Source organism: Crocodylus siamensis, chromosome 3, assembly GCF_052110815.1.
Source record: "Crocodylus siamensis isolate JL-2025a chromosome 3, ASM5211081v1, whole genome shotgun sequence".
NCBI classification, from domain to species: Eukaryota; Metazoa; Chordata; order Crocodylia; family Crocodylidae; genus Crocodylus; species Crocodylus siamensis.
In genome coordinates this window covers 4,279,241-4,291,521 of record NC_143397.1, presented here as the reverse complement: position 1 = coordinate 4,291,521, position 12,281 = coordinate 4,279,241, and positions in this window count along the sequence as shown.

Below are 12,281 nucleotides of genomic sequence, written 5' to 3'. Positions count from 1 at the left end.
CCACATATCCTGTGCTTGCAGAAGGGTACTGCGCTTGCTGAGCAGGCTACTGCACCGACTGCAGTACCCTTCTGTGTAAACCTCTGTGGGTTTTAGAGGTAGCCTCATGTAAGACATGTCACGGCCATCCAGTCTAGCGGGGGCAAGCAGGAGGTGCAAGCGCTCAGCCCGTCTGGAAGCCAAGCCGACTTTGTCCGAGATGCCTAGTTTTAGACTCCTCCATTTTCAAGCAGCGTGGTAGTCACAGTGCCTCTGTGGGTCTGCTGCCTAGTGGGAGGATGGGCGCTGGAGAGGATCACGTTATCTCCCCGAAGGTTGGTGTTTCATAAAGCATCACCCATGCAGGATGCAATAAAGGCCGGGGGGATGTAGCCTGCATTTCCACGCATAAATGAGAGCTGGCTCACAGGGCTACAGTCTATCATGCCGAAAGTTTATCACGGACCATGCCGGGGTACCAGGCACCTGGTTTTGGGGGACCCACTGCACTCGTAGACACTTCCAGTTTAAGAGTGGCAAGGACAAAGCCACAGCCCGACCTCCCTGCCGAGAAGGACGGTGGCTGCAATACAGAATTAGGCAGAGGGGCAGCGAGTGTACGAGGGACCAGCCAACAACAACAGATCAGAGAAGCCCGTCTGAGGGGCAAATATGTCTCTTCCTGAAACTCCCCATCCCTCGGAGAGGAAGGTATTAAACAACTCCTGCTCCCAGAGCGGAGAAAGTGATGCCACAAATTCCTTGCAGACACGTGGAGCAATTACACAGATACTGTCCAGGCACGTCATGGTAGGAGGAATATCCAGGCTGCGACACATTTGCCAGAGACTCCAAGAGTAATCCCAAGTATTTAGGCTAAATGCTGTGGTCTGCCCCTTATCAAATAGCATCAGTCAAACCTCAGCTGCCCTGCCATCGTTCATCCCCATTATCGCACAATCAGCTATGGTTTCAACCCTGCTTTGATGTAGCTAGTCTCCTGGAGTTTTATTGAGAGTCTAGAAAGGCAGATCACGTTCCCAGATCCCAGCTCCCCTGCTCTGGGCAGCACTAAGAAGCTGCGCGTTTGCATCAGGGTTTTGCCTATAGGGTGCTTCACCGGAAAGGGGTGACAAATTGACAGGATTAATCCGGTGAGGCAGGAGCTCGGGGTCTGATTCGGGCATCAGATCGCGACCCCATACATCCCAGGGTTCACAAGGAGACACAGAAGCAATGTTAATGCATGAATGCTATTGCTTAGCAAGTAGCTGGGGACCGGCGGGCTAAGCAGCAACTCTGCAGAAAAAGACCTGGGGGTTGCAGAGGACGAGAAGATGGAGATGAGCCGGCGGTGTGCCTTGTTGCCTAGAAGGCTAATGGCATCCTGGGCTGCATTGGTGGGAGCATTGCCAGCAGATGTCTTTTAAGGAAAAAAGGGGAGACTACCCCAGGGCTTCACAAGCCAGATCTCTCATGCACACAGGTGTTTGTGCTCGTTGCCTTAAGGGCTAATTATGTGGGCTCCATCCTCCCCAGTACCCACATCGATGCCTCGCAGGGGTCGCTACATCGTCACTCTCCTGGTGGAGAAGGCTTTCGCTTTCTCAGCCTCCACCCCGCCGTATGGGACCTTCTAGCCCAGCCCTGCTGTGCGGGACCTGGCTTCTAGGCATCAGCTCTCGGGCGCCGGGACGCTGGCCCCTGTCTCTGCGCCGCGAGCCTGCCCCTAGCAGGGCTCAAGGCAATCAGGTGCCCCTAGAGCACTGTTGGGACCTCCAAGGACCACCCCTTACCGTCCCATCCCAAACCACTGGGTATAGGCTGTCCCTACCTTAACCCACTGTCGATGTGACCATACAAGAGCAGTAGCTAAGCTGCCTGAGCAGCTCCGGTCCTGGGCTTATATGGGCCTGGCATTGCTTTGTAGGCTTATTGTGGGCTGCCAGGCTTGCCATAAGCAATCACGGCCTCACGTCTCCAGCTGCCTATTCCCTTGCAGCGCGCCCGCCTGGCTGCCGGCAGATGCAGCTCTTGACCCTGATGGGCCTCTCCCCTGCCCAGGGTTTTGCTACTGCTTGGCCTCTCCTGCTGCAGTTCTTCTTCTTAAAACAACAGGAGCCACCAGCTCTCTGTTAGTTAAATGTTAGGACAAACTCTCTCACTAGGAGGATGGTAAAACACTGGGACAGGCTCCCCAGAGCGGTGGTGCGGTCTCCTTCCCTGGAGGTTGTAAAGCCCCTGGTAGACAAAGCCTTGGCTGGGGTGATGGAGTTGGGGCTGGTCCTGCTTGGAGCAGGGGTTGGACTAGATGTGACCTCCTGAGGTCCCTTCCACCCTCATTTTCTCTGATTCAATGAACAACTGCAAATCATTGTAATGTGGTGATGTATGAAAGTTAGCACGTTAGATACTCTCACCTGAAGGGGAGCAACCTTACACCACCACAGTAGCCCTTAACACATATTAATCTCCGTGAATGTGCATTCGGTCACATTTTAACTCCACTTAGTAAGGATTAGAGTGATACTGCCCTAGAGTTTACCTGTGACCATGACAGAGGTAGGCAAGGACAGAAGAGAGACTTGCTGAAGGTCTGTGTGTATGCAGGCACACGCACATGCCTACACGTCATGCCTTCTCCAGTGAGGAGTATCTGGACACCCGGATGAAGTGCAGCCGGCAGTCACCCGGTGTTTAACATTCAGGTGCAGGCAATGGTGCTGGTGCCTCCATGTCCCACATTGACCCCGTGTTGCTTTGGATGCTGGACGTGCAGGGCACCTGCAGGCAGGAGCAGGGTCAGCTGCAGACCCAGTCTCCCTCTGACTTGCTCTCCTTCTGGCCCCCACATCTTCCCTTCTTGTGGCTGGCTTCAATCAGTGGATAGAAGGGGTCAAGGTCACCCTCAAAGCCATACTTCCCTTTGACCTGTCACCTCCCAGCTGTCATAGGTGGCTCGGGTACCTGCCAGGCTGCCTCCTGCAGCCCTTCTCTCCTGGGACATCCCTTCCCTGCAGCCTGCACGGCCAGACTGCCCTCCTTGCTCCAAGCCCTGGGCTTATGGGCACCTACGTGGCAAAAATGACCCAAAATAACTCACAGCGACTACCATAAAACTCATTAAAGGATTACGATTTGGGCTGCAAAGAGTTCGGGCACCTAAATCTGGCTTTTGTGCATGCACAGAAGAAGCACAGGCTGAGCAGGCAGGTGCCTAAACTCCCATCGGGCAGGTGCCTACCTCTGGCATAATATTCTAGCAATCGCAGCCCTCGCCCAGATATTAGAAAACTTCATCTGTAGAGGATTCAACCCTACGTCTCCCATTGCTCCAGGGAGTGCCTTAACCCTCAAGCCAAAGGTTATGACAAGTGGGGACGTCCCCGTTGAAACAGCTGGGACACGGCAGCCAGGAGCACAAGACTCAGAGGCCTGGGGGAGAGTAAGTATGCCCAAGCCTGAGGCTGTTGCCTATTGCTGAGAGCAGTCAACTAGAAGCAGCAAATCTTGGCTCCTCATCAGCTACCAGCACCTTCCCCAACTTCTTCCATGGCTGAAATTCAGATATTTAGTCTCTGACTCATCCCCTTTTGAGCTCATCTGGTCCTTTTCAAGCTCCAGGTAGCCTAAAACCTAAGAAAGAGCCAAGACAAACAGTCGGGCATCAGAGAGATGTGTCTCTGGTGTGTGTGGCTTATGGAGGACAACAGGATTCCTGAAAACCTTAGCTGATTTTGTTTAATACCTCCGGCGGGGGGGTGTTTCTGTAAAAACAGGCTGGGTAAATATCGATTAGCTGCTATTCTTGCTCAGCAAGTAGCTTAGAAACCTTCTGTACTGATTAATAAGCCACCACAGATTTACCGTGGCCTTTCTCCCTCAGCTTCACTGCAAGCTGTGTCCCAAACTATCTGCCTCCCCAAACCCTTCGAGGAGGTCAGCAATTTCAGGGTGTCTTTTCAATCGAGCTAGCTGTTGACCTCCTCAGTCTGTCCCTTGTCCAGTCCATACCAAAGATGAGACATAATCCCAGCCCCAGCTGCTGTCACTAACCAGTCAGCATCAAGGACGTCTCATAAAGAAAGACACTAGTGCAGCCCCCTGACCAACCAGCATGAAGGAAATGTTCCTGACAAGTATACAAGCTAGGAAAAAAAACCCAAATCAGCTCCAGGCACTGCGCCTAGTTATGCTTGCCGTCTTAGATTTACGATAGCATTAGATCTGTGTTGTCAGCCCACTCCAAAAGATTTGCTGAAATGCAAGCACAGGACTCACAGGGAAGTAGGACTGGAAGAGACCTCCCGAGATCATATCGTCCAACGCCCTGCTCATGGCAACGACTAACCCATTGCAAACACATTAAATCCCATAGCCAGTGGTGCACATGGGAGGGACATAGCTGGCATCACATCCACCCAGGTACCCAGCTGGGTTGGCTGAGGGCAGGCTTTGTTATGAGTCCAGACAATCCCCTAATACCTGAGAGCAAAGCAGTATGCCTTTGTCACTGCCACCGTGCCCTGGGGACAGTCCCAGCAACTCACACTTCCTTGGTATCTATTGAGGACTCCTTGACAGGCCGGATGGTGGGAAGGGGTGGGATGGCTAGCTCTTTCCTGGCCTGCGGATCACTGTAACCACCTTCCCATGAGCCCTGGGGTGGCTTGCGTTGGCTTGCATAGGCTTGCATTGCCTAGGACACTTGCATGTCTGCAGGAAGGCAGCCACCATAATCAAATCCCACGGGCTAGAGCATAGGCAGGTGCTTGTACAAGTCAGGAAGATTACTTCCTCTCTGATGCAGAAGTTGGTTGATTTGGTTCATATTCCCTCTGGACTGCAGCTGGAGACGGGACCCTGAGCAAGGTGTGCCCATGCATGGAAGTGGCACAACAAACCCGGCTCTCGCATGCCTGCCGGCACGTCTTGTTCACCTCTGTAGGTGAGATCATATGGGTCGCCGTATTTTAAGTCAGGAAAGCACTTCCTCTGGATCGGATGGACAGATATCTGTTTCCCCTCCCCACTTTCTCTGCAGCCTGGGGCATGGCTTAGACCATCTAGGCATGATCTAAACCCAGAGCTAGTATGTGGCCCATGGAGAGTTAAGACGAGGCCTCTAGTTTCCTCTGGCTGCAGCAGCAGGCAGAGTCTTCATGCTGTGCAGTCCCCAGTTGCGTAAAAGTTGGACAGCCCTGATTTAACGTATGCCCGGGCATCGATCCCTCCCATGCTGTGCCTGTGGTCAACTGTTTAGGTTTCTGAGGGCTGAATTATTGGATTTAAGTCAGCTCTTAGGCTTGCCGTGGAGTACTTGGGTGAGACTTCATGGCCTCTTCTAGGCAGGGGGACAGATTCACCCATCTGTTGATGTCTCTGATCTTAATGTCTACAAAATGATGGAAACAGGTCCTGTGAAATTCCCTTCCACTTGCTGATTCGTTGGGAATATTTGACTGGGAAGGAGCCCCCGTCCATTTGTTAAGGGCTGGAGGGCCATACAGAGAATGAACTTACAAGGACATTTGGTTTTCGTTCTTCAGGGAACGGGCTCATGACCACTTGCCTGAAAAATGTGACGGTAAAAACCATGAAAATTTGGGCTATGAATTAGCAATGCTGTATTGACCCGGGGCTTGGAACAGAGGGTCTGGGCAGCCAGCATTTCCAAAGGGTCTTCAACAGCAAGTCCTAAAGAGGGTGAAAGTGGGTAAAAGCTAGCTTTGCAAAGAACTAAGAAAGAAAAGACTGAAGCGGGGGATTGAATAGCAGCCTTCAACTCCCTGCTGGGGGGTTGCAAAGAGGATGAAGCTGGGCTGGTCTCAGTGGGGGCAGACGACAGAGAAGGAGCAATGGGCTCAAGCTGCAGCAAGGGCAGTTGAGGTTGGATATTAGGAAAAATTTTCACATGAGGAAGGTAGTAGAGCGCTGGACCAGGCTCCCTAGAGAGGTGGTGCAATCTCCGTCCTCGGCAGTATTTAAGACCCAGGTAGACAAAGCCTTGGCTGGGACGATGTAGTCGAGGCTGGTCCTGCTTGGAGCAGGAGGTTGGACTAGGTGTGACCTCCTGAGCTCCCTCCCACCCTCGTTTTCTCTGATACTATGAACTGGTCCCCTCCAAGCTAGAACAGAGTTGAAAACACAAGTATGAATACCGTATAGGATCCTATTCTTCCCTGGTATGGAGAACACTAGGCCAAATCAATATTCCCATTAGCCAGAACTGTCTTCAGCAGATTTCAGTGGGCCAAATCCTGCTTTTGCCCTTGCCCATGCTGCCTGTTAGAGTCAGTGGCACTGCAAAGGCTAAAGGGCTATATCACAACTGTACCCATCCCTCCAGTTCGAGTACCAGCCTCACCCATAACATATTCAGAGGCAAAAATCATATCCCGGTTCCTACTTAACACTCCCCTGCTCATGCATCCAGTGGCTGCAATGCTTTCTGCCCCTTCAACCCGGCCCCAAGAGTTCATGTTGACCCGCTTGCCCACTGTAACCCTAAATCCTTTCCAGAGTCTCTACCATCCCTTTTTCTGTAGGCACGGCCTGCATTCCTGCTTTTGATTTCCTAGCTTTTGATTTTCTCCCTTTCCCTTTCAAGGACAACATGGATCTTATCTCCCCAAATGGACCTTATCCGCCTGGTTTCCCTGGCTCCAGGAGATTCCTGACAAGTGCTCTCATCCCGTAGGAGGTCTGCAACCTGCACTTTCTAATCAGAGAGATGCTTTCCATATGGTAGCAGATTTTGAGACTGCACTGGTGTTCGCTGTGAGCTCCTTTCATCTGCTGGCTCCGTTTTTATAACGTGCGGCCCAGAGATGGGAGGAATGGAGAAAGGCAACAACTTGGGTGTGCTGCCTTCATTAATTGTAGGATCACCATAAGCAACCAGTGCAATGCAACTGCAAAAATGCTAATGTAATCCTGGGGTGCATCAAACGAGGTATTTTTAGGGGAGAGAGATAAGATAAAACACTCAAATTTAAATCAAGCCTTCTTTGAACTATATTACTGGGGTGATTATGAGGGAAGAAGAATCATAACATTGAGAAGGGCTGTTTAAACTGAAGAATAGTGTAACCTGGTTGCACTCGGGTAATGTGCTCCCCTCTCCAGATACAAGGGGTGAGTGGCAGGGCAGGTGTGCTGTGAGAGGGATTCAGCAAAATGCAGGCCAGATCCCACTACTCCCTAGAGAGTCAGTCCAGGACAAGGGATGCTTAACTATATACAGATTTATTAATATATACAGAATGTAAAGGGAATTGATATTAATGAACGTATGTATGCAGATATGCAATCATCAGATCATGCTATATCCTACAGATAAAGGCAAAATTACACCCCTTCAGATAGCCCAAGCAGTGTGTTGATAATCATTTGATTTAAAATAGACAACAGGTAAGTACAGGTGAGCTCATATTAATACAATTAAACAACAGTCAACCACCACTATACACGGGTAAGTATAGATAAGTATATATAACCATCCGGGAAGGAGCTCCCAGCAGTGTCCCTTTGCAAATTTATACTTAAGAGAGTATTGAACTATCAATATACAGCAATAAAATGTTCACAAAATATAAGGCTCAGTGTCACAAAATATGAGGCACTCTCTCACAAAATATAAGGCACTTCAATAACCGGTCAACCTAAATTTCTACAATTACCCCACGGCCCAGACCGACCGTGGGGCATGGGTTGCGCTCTGGCTTGCAGGGGGAGGAGAAAACATTAGCTGCCCCGTCGCCATTGATCCCCATTATTACTGGGACCTGTTATACTTTCAAATCCTCTTTGATGCATCTGATCTGGTGAGTTTTTATGTCCAGTCCATGTTAAATGACAAGAAAGAGAAAGAGATCACCTTCCCTTACCCAAGGTGCCCTGACGAGCACCGTGAAGCTACAGAATTGCATCAGGACTCCCTTCTGTATTTTATCCAAATTATCAGAGTATCACTAATGATCAGGGGATTTGAAGATCAGGGAGATATTTTTTAAATTCAGTAACCTGCACCCCCCTTATTTTAAAATGTATTTTGTTGGTGAAAAGAAAGAAACTGGCAGGATGGCTCTTGTAGGGAAGAGGCTGAAGACAGTGTCATAGATTTCATAGATTTCATAGACATCAGGGCTGGAAGGGACCTCGGGAGATCATCGAGTCCAGCCCCCTGCCCAAAGGTCAGGAAGTCAGCTGGGGTCATAGGATCCCAGCAAGATAAGCATCCAATTTGCTCTTGAAGGTGTTCAGTGTAGGTGCTTGAACCACCTCCGCTGGCAGACTGCTCCAGACCTTGGGGGCTCGGACAGGAAAGAAATTCTTCCTTATGTCCAGCCTGAAACGGTCTTGCGGGAGTTTGTGACCGTTCGACCTCGTCATCCCTTGGGGCGCTCTGGTGAACAGACGTTCCCCCAGATCCTGGTGGTCACCCCTGGTAAACTTAGAGATGGCCATCAGATCACCCCTGAGCCTGCGCTTTTCCAGGCTAGAGAGTCCCATGGCTCTCAGCCTGTCATCGTAAGATCTGTTTTCCTGACCTCTGATCATGCGCGTGGCTCTCCTCTGCACTCTCTCAAGCTTCTCCACATCCTTTTTGAATTGTGGAGCTCAAAACTGGACGCAGGACTCCAGCTGCGGCCTCACCAAGGCCGAGTACAAGGGGAGAATGACGTCCCGGGATTTGCTTGAGAAGCATCTATGGATGCAAGCCAGCGGTTTGGTCACTTTACTATCCGCAGCATCGCACTGGAGGCTCATGTTCATCTTGTGGTCAGTGATGACCCCCAAGTCTTTTTCTTCTGTATGCTAACCAACGTAGCACTGCCGAGCCTATAAGGGTGCTGCAGGTTTTTCCTCCCAAGGTGTCAGGAGATCAGCCATGATTTTGCCATAACTGAAGTCCTATGTAGAGTTGACATTTTATGCAGAGTTTAGAGTAGGGATTGTATAGGATAGTTTGGACAGGGATGATCCTGCCTCAGGCAAGGGTTGGACTAGATGACCCTTGGGGGTCCCTTCCAGCCCGACATCTCAATGTTCCTATGATCTTGGAGCCCGAGCTTTCCATACATATCTGGCTACACGCCTGAGAAAATCCACTCACTCACTCAACTCAAGTTGACAAACCAGGCCTTTCTTTAAACAGAAAGCAGCCTTCTTTTGTTTTGTTTTGCTGCTGTATTGCGGCATGTCTGCATACACCACGATCCTGAAGACGGACAGTTGCCTTTAATTGTTGCAGCAGTATACCGGGTCAAGCTCTGCATGGAAGATCTGCTTGTCACCAAGAGATCAACCAGGGTGCAGGATGCAGGATGGAGACAAAATTTCAGTTAAACTCATCCGGTTTGCAAGTTGCCTCCGACAACACTGGAAAAGCAGTTTATTTGGTTAAGCGCACTAAAATAAGCATGGCCAACAACTTTCTGGGTATTGATCGCGAAATGAACTCTTTTTTCCAGGTTTTACCTGTTTTATTTTCTTTTGCACATTTGGCATTGCCTGAGACAGAGACAAAGCAGCGCAGCACCTATTTGATGCACACACATACAGCAGATGCCCTGTAGTGAAGGAATAAAACATCTTGCTCTCAAAGCAGAGAAAAGACTGGGGAGGAAGGAAAAGGAGAGAAATCCCAGCCTACGGCCTTCTTTCCCCTGGAGAGAAACCTGCAATTTCTGTGGATGGGTCTGTGGCTCAAGGACCGGACACTAAATTACCTCAAGACCCATCAGTCTCGATGAGAGATTTCACAGATTTCGTAGACATCAGGGCTGGAAGGGACCTCGGGAGATCATCGAGTCCAGCCCCCTGCCCAAAGGGGATCATCCTTGGATTGAGGGATTTCCAACGAAGATGAATTCTCACTCTCACAAATCAGAGTCCCGAATCTACTGGATCCTGCACTGTTTTGGCTCTGGTTGTACAGTCTCCAGCATCCATTCCTTCACAGCAAATAGCATCGGGATCATCTTTAGGACCATACGTTCAGCTCCCTGGTAGGCCCATCAGGCATGGCCTTTGGCAGAAGGAAGTTGCACGTGCAGCTCATAGCTGGGGAAACTCCGGGCCCTCGTGAGCATGGATATGCGCTCCCCGTTTCTTCCTAAAAACCTTATGTTACCAACAGGCATTGCCTCTTGGTTACCTCGTGCCTACTTTAATGAGAGCCCGGCAGCAAAGGGGTATTATGAAAGGTCAATCCCAGCAGTGCCTTTCTGCTAAGCCCCCAGCACAGAGGGTAATGTGGGAAAAGAGATTCCCTGCTTTGCTTCTGCCCTGCCCCAAACCCCTGCACCTTTTCCTCCTGGCTCTTCATCTTCCTCCCAGTCAGCCCCAGCCTGCACCGGTGCACGGGATTGCTCCCTCCTAAGTGCAGGACTTTGCACTTGTCCTTGTTGAACCTGACAGCGAGCCATTTCCCAGTGTCGTTTCCTTTTTCATCCCGAAAGGTGGCAGCATTACGCTGAGTAGCAGGGCTGCACTGAGCATCTCACACCAACAGCAACCGGTCCATGGAAATGAATGCAAGCTGATGCCACCTAGAAATCTTTCAAACGTTGCTAAGTCTGGTCTGACCCAGGCAGAGCAGCATAAAGGCAAACAAGGAAACAGATACCGACTCATCTGGGCTACATAAATGTACTTGGATAGGTCTTGGCAAGGCATTAGCGTCCGTACGATGCCTCAGACCTTGCAGTCCACCTGCTGGAGCAGGCCCCAAAAGCCCTCCCAAGTCTAGGAAACCAACACACATATGGAGCGGGAAGGGATCTGCCTCCACACCTGCTGTTCTTCCCAGTCATGTCAATAGAAACAAACAGAGTTTAGGACTGAACCCGCTTTGTGAACTCTGCAGTCATTCCCGGGGGGCTCTGCAAGCAGGTGCTACTCAACCTACCCAGCGCCTGTTGAACCTTCAGCTATCCAGCTGCACCCACGGGCTCCCTGTGCCGTGCATGAGCTCTGGGCCGCAAGACAAGCTCCAAGCATGTGCAAGACAGGGACAGATGAGACTGAGTGACATTTGGAGAAAGCTGCTGAGAGCAGTTAACACCGCGCTCTCTCGTGGGTCAATTTAAAGCTGGCAGGCTGAGGGGAAGGAAAGCCATGGGAGAGACGGTCCCAACCCCGAAAGACTCAGACGAGCAGTAGAGCATCTCCAGAGCTGACATGTTCCCTGTGGCTATGGGTGTGAGTGCCGTTTCATCCCCTCTCCCGCTCCCCATTATAACATCTGGAAGATAAGGATGCCACACGGAGACTAAGTGGCACGTCCAAGGTCACATCGTAAGTCTGACAGAGCTGGGAATCCAGCCGGTCTCTTCATTTCACCTTTATCACCTGACTGCCTCTCCTCTTGTGGTATAATCAATGGCACTGATACAGCATTTTGCACCTGAGGGATTTTGGTTGCTTTTATCCACCTCCAAAGGGGACAGGTTTCCATCCTGCCCACTGTACAGATGGACAAACTGAGGCCCAGTATAGTTGCCCTTCTCCTGACATTTGGAAGAGCAGTAGCAGGATCAGGATCAGGATCTTGCCAGTTGGTTTCCCAGCAAAGAAGTCAATGGTATACCAAATGGACCCAAGCTGAGCCAGCTCTGCTGACCCTTGACACTTCCCTTGAAGCCTCAGCTCTTAAAATCGTAATTCTGTGAGAGCTCAGTTCTCCCTTCACTACTTTTTTATGGCCCTCACGGCAGTGAAGAAGAGCTTGCAAATGGGCCTGACATGCATCTTAAAGGTACAGAGCTAGAAGGTCAAGAAACCACCCCAAATTCTTAGGTTTTTGAACTCTCAAGACTTTAAACCCAGTATCAGCATTTCTGAGGACCTTTCTAAACGTCTGCAGACACCTGCCATTGGCAATATTGTGAGTGCTTGCAAAGGATCACTTGCTTTATGGCGCAAGCAAGTCCGAGAATGGTGGTGGCCAAATGACATGTTACAAATCTCTCTGGGGTCTCCGTCCTACAGCCATGCCTTGGACCTAGGGAGTGAATCTGCCTTAAATGCTGCTTCCAAAACCAAGAACAAGACTTTTCCTGCCACTGTACCGGTCTCCCCCACCCCATCTACCAACACGCAAAGCATTTGTCTCAACAGCAAAACTTGTGCATCTCAGAAGGACTGAGACACTATGAAAAGAAGAGCTCAGACTATGCAGGACAGGTTGGAGAGTCTAATGAGCATAGTTACTAAGAGTTTTTCATGGACTTGCAGCTTAATTTTGGTTTCACACGGAAGGTTCAATGGGAACAAGAGAGGGAGCTGCCTTTCGC